This window comes from Crocodylus porosus, unplaced genomic scaffold (genome assembly GCF_001723895.1).
Source record: "Crocodylus porosus isolate Cpor-Errol unplaced genomic scaffold, CroPor_comp1, whole genome shotgun sequence".
Classification (NCBI taxonomy): Eukaryota; Metazoa; Chordata; order Crocodylia; family Crocodylidae; genus Crocodylus; species Crocodylus porosus.
This window is the reverse complement of record NW_017728910.1, coordinates 493,350-505,088: the sequence shown is the minus strand read 5'-3', so window position 1 is coordinate 505,088 and position 11,739 is coordinate 493,350. Positions and strand designations below refer to the sequence as shown.

At 47.3% G+C, this 11,739-nt stretch overlaps 1 protein-coding gene across 1 annotated transcript in view; it reads right to left on the bottom strand.

Moving 5' to 3' along the window:
* Positions 1–10,567, bottom strand: part of RNF13 (ring finger protein 13) — a 143,795-nt gene extending 133,228 nt beyond the window's left edge. The window contains exon 1 of the mRNA XM_019532576.1: positions 10,452–10,567. The gene's annotated coding sequence lies outside the window, so the exon portion shown is untranslated. The remainder of the gene's footprint in view (positions 1–10,451) is intronic.
* Positions 10,568–11,739: the final 1,172 nt, after the last annotated feature.

Genomic DNA, 11,739 nt, shown 5'->3' with positions numbered 1-11,739 from the left:
CTGCCCCTGATCATGCGAGTGGCCCTCCTCTGGACCCTCTCCATGTTGTTCACATCCCTCTTGAAGTGCAGCACCCAGAACTGGACGCAGTACTCCAGCTGTGGCCTGACCAGTGCCACATAGAGGGGGAGGATCACCTCCTTGGACCTGCTTGAGATGCATCTGTGGATACATGACAAGGTACAGTTGGCCTTCCTGACCGCATCCCCACACTGCCGGCCCATGTTCATCTTGGCATCAATGACGACTCCAAGATCCTTTTCTGCCTCTGTGCCGACGAGAAGAGAGTTCCCCAACCTGTAGGTAAGGTGCTGGTTCTTCCTCCCCAGGCACATCACTTTGCACTTGTCTGTGTTGAATCCCATCCTATTCTCATCTGCCCACGCTTGTAACCTGTCTAGATCTGATTGCAGCCTACTCTTCCCTTCTAGCATGCCCACATCCCCCTACATCTTATTGTCATCAGCAAATTTGAACAGGGTGCTTTTTACCCCCTCGTCCACGTCACAGATGAAGATGTTGAACAGCGCGGGCCTGAGGATGGAGCCCTGCGGAACCCCACTGCCCACATCCCTCCAGGTCAAAAATGACCCATCCACCACCACTCTCTGGGTGCAGCCCTCCAGCTAGTTGGCAACCTATTTGACTGCGTGGCTGTCGACACCACAGTCCCCCAGTTTCTTGATGAGAATGGGGTGACAGACAGTGTTGAAGGCCTTCCAAAGACTATGTCCACTGCTACCCCTGCATCTAAGGATTTGGTGACCTGGTCGTAGAAAGCCACCAGGTTGGTCTGACAGGACCTGCCGCTAATGAACCTGTGTTGGTTGCCCCTAAGCATGATCTCCCCTGCTGGCCCCTCGTGGATATGCGCCAGAATAATTTTCTCAAAAAGCTTGTCCAGGATCGAGGTAAGACTAACTGGCCTATAGTTTCCAGGGTCCTCCTTCCTCCCCTTTTTGAAGATGGGAACCACATTGGCCCTCTTCCAGTCCTCTGGCACCACACCACGAGTGCTCATAAAGCTGTGCTAGGGGTCCTGCAACGACCTCAGCCAATTCCCTCAGTACTCTGGGGTGGAGATCATCCGGACCAGCTGATTTGAATACATCCAGTCCTGCCAGATGTTCCCTAACTAGTTCCTCACTAGCCCTTGGCACTAACTTCTCAGCAAAGACACCAGAGGAGACAGCTGATACAGGATTTCTCAGGATTAGGCTTTTATGACAATCCTCTCTCACCTGCCAATGTAGGACATATGAAATTTAGGACACGAACCACTAGTCAATGTGGCTTTGTAAGAGCTTAATACATTGGTCCAATAAAAGAAACACTTGCCTACCACTGTACAAGGCATTCACAAGACCCCACATAAAATACTGTGTACAACTGAGGTTGCCTACATTCAAAAAAAAGATTAACTGAAATTGGGACAGGTAAAAATAAAAGCTACAGAAATAATTAATGGAAATCAAAAAAGCCTGACTTGTTCAGTGCATCAAGGCTGAGTGAGAGGCGATACAATTTCTCTTTGTAAGTACATTTGCTGAGCGAATATTAAGCACATACACATTTAGACTGAAAATAGCAGGTTTCTAATAAAAAGAGGACTGATATTTTAGAAAGGTCTTCCTAAAAAGTGGGTGGTTTTGAATCAATTGAAAAGGGGATGCTTATGGAAAGCATAATATGACAGGATAGGGGGTTAGTCATATAACCATGACATGTGGACTCAGGTATTTGTTACCTCCAAGGAAGGACAGAGACGAAACATCTGAAAATCCTATGCTGCTTGCTGCCTGTAGGGGCCAGGAAAATATTCTCTCTCCACTTTCTTCCATGAATGCATTATTGACTTTTTGGTCTGATGGGTGTGGGGGTTTTTCATGGATTGGCGGGGGCCATCCTCTGAAGCAGTGGACAATGGCCACAACCAGAGGTGGGAGTTCAGTGGATTAATGCTTTCAAACAACATGCCCTGTCTAAAAAAGTTTTGCTCATGTACTTAAGGTTAAACCAAATGCCAGAGTTGAGAACAGAAAAGACTCTTTCCCCAGATCAGATTGGCTAAAACCACTGGGGTGTCTTCTGCCTTGCTCTGCAGCACACGTCACAGTTCTCTTCTAGGATTATCTGATATTTTAACCTAACTAATCTTCTACCACTGCAGTGGCAAGGTATTAACAGTGCCTATGTGTCTCCTTTCCATTACTTTTGGCATATCGGCAGACTATTTTTTTTATACGGTCCTTTACGACTGAAGTAAGGACTGAAGCAGATGGTCTTAGGAACTCTTCTGGACAAGAAGTTGCTTTCAAACACAGCAGGCGCAGGACTCACTGGCCCAGGAAGCAATCTTCCAGCACTATATTCTTAAACAAACATGCATGTAACTAAACTGTCACTAATCCCCAGAGAATCTCTAATTGCTAGAACAGCCCTCTAATAGTGTTGGTAGCCACCGTTCAAATCAGATTAGTCCAAGGGCTGTTCTAACCCACAAGTTCAGTTCAGTTTAAACCTACCATTTCATGCTCCAGCCTGAGACCTTCTCCTCATTTTCCACTGCAAAGGTGTGTTCACAGTTCAAGTGCATGCTGCTATGGCAGCTGTACTCCAGTTTCCAGAAAAAGGCAACTAATAGGCAACCACCGTGTTCATTTCACTGCATCATGAAATTTAAAGTCTAATTAAAATTATTTAATTATGAATAGTATGAATAGCAAAACCTACACTATATTTAACTGTACCTTTGTTACCACTGAAATAACCACATCAGGAAGTTAAAGGTTTAACATTACAGTAGCTATACAGCTAGGGAGCACTAACCATGTACTATTTACTAATACAGTTTTTCTGATCACACGTTAGCCCATCTTTGCTATTTTCACAGAATCATAGAAAATTAGGGTTGGAAGGGACCTCAGGTGGTAGTCCAATCCCCCGCCCAAAGCAGGACCATCCTCAACTATATCATCCGAGCCAGGGCATTGTTGAGCCAAACTTTAAAAACCTCAAAGGATGGAGATACCACCACCTCTCTAGGTAACTTGTTCCAATGCTTCACCACCCTCCTAGCAAGAAAATGTTTCCTACCTAACTTCCCTTGCTGCAACTTGAGACCATTGCTCCTTGTTCTGTCATCTGCCACTACTGAGAACAGTCTAGCTCCTTCAGATAGGAAAAGGCTGACATTAAATCCCCCCTCAGTCCCCGTTTCTGCAGACTAAATAAGCCCAGTTCCTTCACCCTCTCCTCAGAAGTCATGTACCCCAACCCCTACCCATTTTACCAGTGAACAGAATCAAGACAAAATCTAGGCATCTTCTTTTTTAACTGACTTGCAGTCCCATGCCTGCCTCTAACAATACTTGTGGATTTACAATTGTTCTCACAAGCAGTGGGAAAACAGATCAACTGACTACACAGGGAAAGCTGTGAACCCAGCTATAAACACGGTATGTGACAACATTTTGTGATTTTGCACCCTCTGAATTCCTTCATTTAAGCTAACTTTAGATACTAAAATGCCAATAGGCATAATTTTTGGACAGAATTGTGGCTGTAAATAAACAGTGACTATCTGAAATATTACTGTTAAAAAGAATAGTTTACACTGAAAGCACAATTTCTTTAATCAAAATAACTTAAAGTGCTTTATAAATAATGAGTTAAAATTCCTAACAAGTCAGTGATACAGTTAAACTGTATTGTGCAGAGTGGGAAACAGGTACTTCTACTGAACTGGGTGTATATTCATCCACATGCCTTACACAGATGCATACATAGGGATTTATGAATTGTTCCATAATAAGAAAGAATTTGTCCCCAATTTTAAACATCCAATATAAAAAACTGTGGCATTCTTGACCTGATCAAAAGCCATACACAAGATCACTCCAGTCTCAGACAGAGCCAACAGAACTCAAAATCCCTGATTTACAGTTCTATTCCATACTTTGTGCAGAAGGCATTTTCCCCACTATGTTTTCAGAGGTTTCTAAAAGCTTAGTGAGTTCAAGAATGGGTACAGAATCATAGAAACAGAACTGGAAGGGACCAGTTAAGATCACCAAGTCCAGTCCCCTGCTGTGGGCAGGAAGTATTGGGTTCAGATGAGCTCGACAAGTTACCTGGCCAGCCTCATCCTGAACACCAACAAGGAGGGTGACCACACCACCTCTGGTTGGGAGTGTGTTCCAGATTCTGGTGAGCCTTACAGAGAGGAAGTTTTTCTTTATATCCAACCTGAATTTACCCTCTATTAGTTTATGCCCACTGGTTCTCATCCTCCCTTGAGGTGCCCTTCTGAATAGTTGTTCTCCTAGTTCTTGATAGCTGCCTACAAGTACATTGGGGGGAGCATCAAGTCACCTCATGCCGAACAAACCCAGTTTCTGGAGTCTCTCCTCATAAGGTCTACCCTCCATGCCCTTAACCAAATGGGTGACCCTTCTTTGTACCCTCTCAAGCTTATCCACATCCTTTTTGAAGTGCAGTGCCCAGAACTGGGCACAGTACTCCAGCTGTTGCCTCACCAACACCAGATAGAGAGGGAGGAGTACCTCCCTGGATCTACTGGCCACCTGGTGGCTGATGCACCCCAGAGCTTTATTGGCCCTTTTGGCAGCCTCATTACACTGTTGGGTAATATTCATCTACCAATTGATCATGACCCCCAGGTCTCGTTCAGATGTTGTGTCAGACAGTGGACCACCACCCAGCATGTAGTTATGGTGAGGGTTCTTCCTACCCAGGTGAAGTACCTTGCACTTCTCCCTGTTAAACCTAATCTGATTTTGTTCCACCCATAAATCCAGTCTGTCAAGGTCATCCTGGATCTTTGCCCTATCCTCTGGCATGCCTGTATTTCTCTACAGCTTGGTATCATCTGCAAACGTAATCATTGTGCTTTCTACCCCCTCATTCAAGTCAGTAATTAATATGTTGAATAGCATGAGTCCGAGCACCGATCCCTGGGAGACACCACTGGAAACAGCCCTCCAGGACAAGGCCATCCCATCGATCCCCACTCTCTGGGAGTGGCCTCTAAGCCAGCTGTCCACCCACCTAACTGTAGACTGAACCAGCCCGGTACTCTCCAGTTTGTTAGAGAAAATCCCATGGGAGACAAAGTCAAAGGCTTTACTGAAGTCTAAGTACAGGACATCAACCTTGTGTCCCTGATCCAGATGGTTAGTTACCTGGTTGTAGAAGGACAAAAAGTTTGTCAGGCATAATCTACCCTCAACAAAGCCATGCTGGTTACATTTTAGCACCCTGTCCATTACCAGCTTGTAGTAGATGGCTTCCTTAACTGACTTTTCAAAGATTTTACCCAGGGCCAAGGTCAGACTGACACGTCTGTAGTTTGTGGGGTCATCCCTCTTCCACTTGTCTGGGACCACTCCCAAGTTCCACATCTCTTCAAACAGCTTAGCTAGTGGCGCTGCTATAAGTTCAGCCAGTTCTTTCAGGACTCTCAGGTGCAGGTTGTCTGGTCCAGCAGACTTGAAAATGTCCAAGCATTGTAGAAAATCACTCACCTGTTCTGGGCTGATTTCATGTAGGCTGTTACCTTCCTCCTGTTCCCTGGGCCTCTGGTCAGATAAGCAGCCCCCAATGGGTTTCAGGAATACCAACACAAAGTATGTTTACACACATGTTCGGTCTAAAATCTTATTCTAAGTATGAAGAGTTGTAATTCAGTACCATCAATGGGAATTAAAGAAGAGATGTTTCTTTAGATGGAGTCAGTATTTTAAGGCTGACTTACCATTTAGAAACATGAAGTTTTGCAATACTACTACTGACTGACTGGTTGAGCAACAGAGAAGATGAAGTTTCACATCAACCTCTCTGAGAAAATGAATTATGTAATCCAAGAATTTCTGTTTCTAAACAAAGAATTAATTCAACCCTATTACTACAACTTCTCTTCCAGTTCAAAAAGTAAATGTGAAAGAGCATTTTTAAAAAATACTAGTTCTCTATATGTAAAAATACATGTTAAAACTGAGAATTCAAGCACTCAAAGTTAGGAAATATCAGGACTGAAACTTTACTTGGTCCTAACATGCATAAGAAAATCTTTTCTTGTCTCGCAACAAGCAGAATTAATTTCTAGACCACAATACAGTCCTCAAAGCACAAAAGAATGTGCTTCCTAATTCCTACAGCCAGAAAACACTCCAACTCTACTGTCTTTCGTTCCTAGAATTCCAACCTTCAATCACTGTCTATCCTATTAATTGGATGGGACATGCTTCATATATATGGCAGAATTTATTATTACATGACCGTAATGCATAAACTTAAAGGCCGCATCCAGACACGCGTGGACATTTGGTCCCCGGGGACAACTAGCAGCGGAGCACCCTGTGCCACTAGTTGTTCCCAGGGAATGCCTGTGCCACGTGCATGCTGGCACACAGCAAGTTACCCAAGGTGGAAAAGGGGAGGCTGAGGCCACCACTGGGCTGGCTCCAGATGACTTACCCGGGGTCCTGGAGGCCTCCCAGAGCTGCAGCGGTGGCAATCCTGCCGGACAGGGCTGGCCGGCAGCAGAGCACAGCTCCGGCCAACCAGACACACCAGCTTTGGGCAACACACGCTGTTGCCATATGCACAGCTCCACCTTTTTTCTCTGCAGGTTTTTCATGGGTCAAAAAACCCCCTCTGCACTGCTCCCTCACAGCACAGAGAACAACAGAACATGCAGCAACTAGTACCGCAGACGTGTCTGTGGCGCCAAGTACATGGCCACACTCGTCTGGACACAGCCAAAGAGGCCAGACAAAGTATACCACAAAACAGTAATTCTAGAATTTTCTAACTTCTGAGTGTTAGACTTGGTAATGTTAATGTTTCTTTAAGATTATTTTTAAATGCATTTTCCTAGGTTTATTGTTTAAAGTAGATTGAAAAGTCAGTGGTTCCATTATGCAGAATTACATCCTCTGCAGTTAGAGCCTAATTGTAACAGTTTTTCCTATAAATTAGGAGCTCATCAGCTAGAGAACTAAGGAGGAGAAAGACCTAAGTGCACTGCCATCACAGTATGACTATGATCTACCAAAGTGAAGCTGCATGAAACAGTAACAAAAGTGACCCTAGAATCTATCAGGTAAAATACTGCTAATAAAACTAAGGAAGTATTAATGCCATTATCCTGTCAGAACTTATCTGAAACATAACATACAGTTCTAGTCATCCACATTTAAGAAAGAAGAAATCAAACTGAACTGGCACAGAACAAGGCTACTATATGGCCAGGGGAATGGAGAACCCATCTTGCAAGAGAAAGCTAAAAACAGCTCGTCTTGTTTAGCCTACCAAACTGAAGGCTAAAGGAGATACAATGATGTTCCGCAAATAAAGCTGGGCAAAAGGAGCGACACACCGAGGGGGAAAAGAACTCTTTAAGCCAGGACTGCTCAACTAGCAGCTCACAGGCCCCATGCAGCCCATGAGGATTTAAACTGTGGCTCCTTGGGCTCCCATCTGGCCACTGCTCTTCCCCATTGCTCTGGTTGCAGCACCAGCTGGGGGTCCGTGGCTCCCCCTGTCCCTGCCCAAGGGGGCAGGGTAGCACAGTATGGCACAGACTTCTGTGCCAGGAAATCCTGCAGCCTGAGGTGCCAGTGTCATGGTGCAGTGGAAGAGTTCACAGCTGAAGAACTAAGGCAAGTCACGGAATGAGGTACAGTGCGGGTGTGGGGTCTAGCATCACTGGCACAGGGTGCACAGTGTAGCAGGGTGGGTAAGGAGCAGCAGTAGGGGATGCATGGTGCAGTATAGGGAGCACCCAAGCAGATGGTACAGCAGGACAAGGAGGTAAACCCAGGCAAATAATGAAGAAAGGAGACTCTAAAGACAGTGCAACAACAGATGTGCTGGGGCGGGGAGGGGGGGGCAGGATGCCGAAAGCAGCAGCAAAAGTACTTGTGGTCCAGTAAGGGAGGACAGGGCACGCAATCTTTGGGGCCCAAGGCCCCCACTGGGATGGAACCCTGCTAGGGATGCCTGAGGAATATGTGGCCTGCCAGATGCTTAGAAGTTTGACAGCCCTACTCTAAGCTAAAGAGCAATACTGGAATATGAACAAATGGGCATCATGAATAAATTTAGCCTGGAATTTAAAAAGTTTCTAATTAGTGCAGTGTAGAGCAGAAGCAGCCTTCCAGTGGAAGCAGTGAGGACAAAAACCTAACTAGCTCCAAGATGGAGACTGCTCAGTTTATGAAAGGGAATATATTAGTTGGTTGCCTATTACTGCAGTGACCTGGCCTTACTGACATAGGAAGTCCTTCCAGTCTTATCTCCTACATATTCACCCCCATGGATCATTTGCAGAGCTGGAGCATTAACATCCACAGCACAAGCAGAAGTTGAGAAACAGGATTCCTGGGTTCTGTTCCTGGCTCTGGACTGTGGGCCATTACATAAAACACAGCTTAGTACAGTGGTTCTCAACCCATGCCCCACATGCAACCCAATCAGCACACTGCTGTGGTCCATGTGACATCCTGTTAAAACATTTTTTTAATGGATACAAGGAAGTAAGTTATGTAGGTACAGACTACCAAATGCACTGAGAGCTGCAAGTGTGGCCCGCTATGGCAAATAGGTTGAGAACCACTGGCTTAGCATCCCAACCTGGCATTTTCTGCCCAAAGAGCACGGTGACTGAATGACCAAGATGTGCAACCACAATATTAGTGACTGGATTCTATTTTCAGTCCTAACAAAAGTAAATATATACAATCTCTGTTACCTCAACTGTAAAATGGAAAAATTGTTCCATCACACTTAATTTAGAGGTACAGTATAAAGTTTTGTTCAAAAATGACTACAAAGCAAACAGACTTTTTAACATCAGTTCCGTGGCTCTAAGCACAGCATCCCTTCCTTGAGGCCAAAGGGAAGGGCAGTGTTGTTGCTTGCTACTACTATATACAGGTCCTGTCCACAACACTAATTTTATGCCTACTAGAGTAAAAGGCTGGATGAGCCCTGGGAGTACATCCACAGGAGATGGCAATTAGGAACTTCCTGGGACTGGGACTTACTCAACGCAAGGGGAATGTTGAAAGATTGCAGCAGCAAGCTTCTGACAAAGCTCCAGTGAGCCTGGGCAACCAGTGAACTGTCAGCGAGTTATTATAACAGCCGCATTTGAGCATGCTGTAAGAGACTCCTTACTCAAAGCACTAACTCCTTAGCACTAACTTAGCACCATTGTTCCTGGTAACAATGAACTACCTCCAAGAAATCGCTGTTTGTAACTTTAGAAAAGCAGCCTATTTTTCCTCAAACCTTGTTCTCAGAAATGGCTTCTACTGAAAACTGAGAAGTCTGAGGCAGAGACCAGATTACTAAAAATGGAGCTTATAACCATTATCTATATATGAGAGAGGAAGAGGCTTGCATTGGGACTGAGCAAATTAAATGGACAGTTTTGGCTGCACTGCATAAGGAACCTCTGACACCATCACTTACAAAAGACAGAAACCTGTGTTGCTGCCGGAAAGTGATGGCTTGTTAACAGGGTGGAAACGTCTGCAGTCACTTCAAGGGAGAAAAGGGTGCTAGATTATGGGTGGAGAAGGGTGGTCTCTCTGAAACAGTTCCTCTGTTAAAAATGTCAGCCACAATAAGGAGCCTCCCTTCAAATCCTGTGAACTTCATTTTAGCAAAGAAGTGAGTGTGGCCCTCCAGTGGGAAAGGAGACCAGTAACACCAACTAGGACTGCACACGTACGCATCGTAGTTTCATAGTTGGTAAGGTTGGAAGGGACCTAAGCAGATCACGTAGTCCGACCCCCTGCCACGGGCAGGAATCGATGCTGGGGTCAAATGACTTGAGCTAGGTGGCTGTCTAGCCTCTTTTTGAAGACTCCCCCAGGGTAGGGGCAACTACCACTTCCCCCGGAAGCTGGTTCCAGCTCCTAGCCACCCTGACAGCATCACATGAACCTATCAAAGGAACCTGCAGCAATTGGCCAATTCAGCCCTGCCCCAACGTCCCCAACTTCAGGCGATTTGCAAGAAGTCGGACTTGCCCAGCCGCACAGAACACAGCTGCCCGCTGGCAAGCCGGAGGAAAGCCCTAGAAAACACGGGGTTTCCAGGCGACTCCTGTCCTCACTTAAAGCTGTGGAGGGGAAAGTGGCCCGGCCCTGCCCGGCCGGGGGACTAAGACGCAGCTGAAGGGTTCCGAAGGGCAGAAGCAGGCACCACGGCGGGGTCGGTCCCTGCAGCCGCCCTCTTCACCCTGGCCCCTGCCTGCGCGCGGCGCCCGGCAGCACAGGCGGCCCCAAGCGCAGGCCACGGACGTGCGCCCCGACACATCGCCGCCGCCGGGCCTGGGCGGAGCCGCAACAGGGGCCGGGCCGCAGCCACCCCCCGGTCCGCGCGGTGCGAGAGGCTGGGTGGGGGGGAGCGCTTACCTGGGCGCTCGCGCGGGTAAAAGCAGGACGCAACCTATGCCGACTGCATGTCCCTGAGCCCACAGCGGCCAGGCCGCTGCGCTAAGCTGCGCAAACCCCAATCCCCGCCGTGCGCAGGCGGACCGGAGCGGCCACCGCCCCCCGCGCCTGTCACTCAGCGGCCCAGCGCGCCCACGTGACGCCGCAGGGGGCGGGAAGCGCCCCTGGGCCGGGCGGAGCGATCCGAGGGGAGGGGCCAGGGCCAGGGCCGGGGCCAGCTCAGCTAAACTGCTCCGCGCGGCTGTTTGTTCGGTTGCTCTGCGCCGTCCGTGACGTCACCGACGCGCGTTGCTCCGCGCGAGGGAGGGGCGGTGGTGCTGAGTGGAGTGCTGCAGGTTCCCGCTTCCGCTCCGCTCCACACGGGGGCGGCCGTGCGGGACCAGCCTCCACGGGCAGCTGCAAGCTTGGTGGTGGGAGTTGGCCGTGCTGTCACCTGACTTGTGCCCAAGCCCGTGGGGTTCCCCAGTCACCCGCCCTCCCGCCCCTCTGTGGTGGCAGAAGGCATAGTGGGCAGGAGCAATGGCCATCCCTGGGAGCCCCTCACTCTCAAAGGAACCCATACAGGCAAACAGTACAACAAACAGTACTTGTGATGGTTATAAATTTCCATCCTGTTTTGATTTTCTGACATAGGTTTCAACTTTACAACACTTGATCCGACGCCACGCCAGCAAACCAGTTCTCGGAGTCATCAGTCTCCTTGGAGAACATCTGTCCAAACTTTCTTTGATACTTTCTTTAAGAAAGCAGACAAGACTTACAAAAAACCTGCAGCCAAGATGCCTGAGAAGACTCCAGCCAAGAGCCCTTCAAAAAGTCCAGCAAAGTCATCTCAAAGAAATCCTTGCAAATCAATATGATTGCTATATACAATATAAATGCATTATTGTACCTATATTACTCATCTATAATTGAATGAGTACAAAATTCTGGGTTACTTTTGGTGAAAATAGGGTATTGGGCCTTGGTTCGGAACCAATCCCCCATTTATAACATTGTTCCTATGGGAAAATCAGTTCCAAGTTATGATGTTTGGATTTAAGATGCAGTTTTCAGGAACCAGTTGCCTTGTAAGTCCAAGGACTGCTTGTACTGTCAACCTCTGGGTTCCCTGCACAGTCCACTGTACAAATGTGTGGGGGTGGCTCTTGTCTACATCATGCCCTGCACAGAGCAAGAGGCTGAGCATAATGAATTATGTAATTCTCAGCCAGGGCACTGAGGCACCCTGGGTGTGTGAGATCCTCTG